Here is a 1,836-nt window from a genome sequence, read left to right on the forward strand (position 1 = left end):
TTTCTCTTCACTTTCTGTACTCAACACACACATCTGCTTTCAGGTTGTTAAATTCCCATTGCTCCCTTGTGACACTGGTCCTTTATACATCCCCCTCCCTGGAATATTTTCTCTTTTTTCTTTTACCCCATTTGGTTCCTTCTCTTCTTGCAGATCTCAAGTACCACTTTTTCAGAGAAGCCCTCCCTGATCTGTTGGTTTAGGTAGGCTCCTTGGATATATGCTGTCGTGGAAACATACCTCTTCCTTGCAGAGACCTTATCTTAGTTGGAAGTTAGAGTCGGCAATGTGGTTATGTGATTACTGTCTGTCTTCCTCACCACACTCCCAGCTCATAAGAGAGGGAACTGTACCTATTTGTGCCCACTTCTGCATCTCCAGGATCAAGCACCTAGTCTGCCATAGGTTCCCAATACATCCTCGCTGAGTAAATAGATAGCCCCAAGGTATTTCCGTTCTCATGTACGTTTTAGTAAATTCCTCACCAACCAATTCAGTATTAATGCCAAACTCTAGGAAAGAAAAAAGACATGGTTCTTATATTTCAGTGAGTAGCAATTGTTCTACTCTGACCCTCCCAACTCAAAATCTTCCATTATACTTGATCAAAAGTTTTGTCTAGATTTCCCAAATAATCACTAGAATGCATGTGTCAAATAATCCAGAGATATAAAGGAAAAATAGGGATGCCGCTCACTTTCTCCTACTGGGCTCAAAATACTCTTTTCATGTGCTAATTTGTTATGTATCAAAATCAGAGGTTTTGTTTTTTAGTGACATATAAAGATCAAAATGGGTATTCGAGTTCTGTATCCATTATTGCTTCAGGCTGTGCATTCATATAATTTTAGGTAGACTATGGAGTCTATTACTAATATGCAGAGTTCAGGTGAGTTAAAACCTAGTAGAGAGAAGGTAAAGGAAATACTCTTCTCTGGGAAATAAAATCCTTCCCCCAATAAAACCAAGGTTTTATTGACAATAAGATCCAAGTTCTTTAGCAGGGAAAAAGATATCTGGAATACTAAGCAAGGAAGGCTCTGTTGGGAGGTATAGGTTAAGAATAATTTTGCTAATTTTATAGACTCAGGATCACCTTGAGAATGATGTCCTCCAACAATATATTTTATACTTATGCATGTTGTTTTGTAACTGACAAGGATCTCACAAGGCTTCTAGTCTAATATTTTCATTCCACAGATGAGAAAACCCAGAAGTAGTTATAACTGAATGTGTGAGACACTGTATAAAACAGCATTTTTCAAAGAGTGTTCCTTGGAGCACAAGTTTTCTGAAACGTTAATATTTGTTTCATGAAAAGAGAAAAAAAGAATGTCAGCTAAGCTAAAATTAGCTTGGGAAATGTGTAACTGAGAAAAGTCCAGCAAGTATCTACAACAGGAATTCTCAGAGCCTTTGAGAGTAGATGAGGAAAGTCTCCAAAAAGCAGAGTTAGTGAATTATTTCCTACTTAGAACAATCAGAGACTGTTTCTCAGGACTGTGTTGAAAAGTGAGGCAGGCAATGCTGCTTTAGGCTACATTTAAAGGGATTACTTCAGGAGAACGCTGGGAATTGGGAAAGAGAAAGACAGTCAAGTTAATTGAGCCTCTGAATAGACTAACCAGCAAGGCAAGGTAAAAACAAAGAGAAAAATTCACAAAGCAAACCTTCAGGCAAAAAGAGAGAAATCCCACAGTGTTGACGAGAGTGTTTAATAATGAGGGCACTGTTCTTTGGTTCACTCTGGCAGGCTGTACCCCTTTTGCCTGAAAAAAAGCTAATAGCTTTCCTGCATAGACTTGAACCTACCTGCTCTGCTCTACCCCCAAAGAA

The sequence above is a fragment of the Galeopterus variegatus genome, unplaced genomic scaffold (assembly GCF_000696425.1).
Source record: "Galeopterus variegatus unplaced genomic scaffold, G_variegatus-3.0.2 Scaffold3283, whole genome shotgun sequence".
Taxonomy (NCBI): Eukaryota; Metazoa; Chordata; class Mammalia; order Dermoptera; family Cynocephalidae; genus Galeopterus; species Galeopterus variegatus.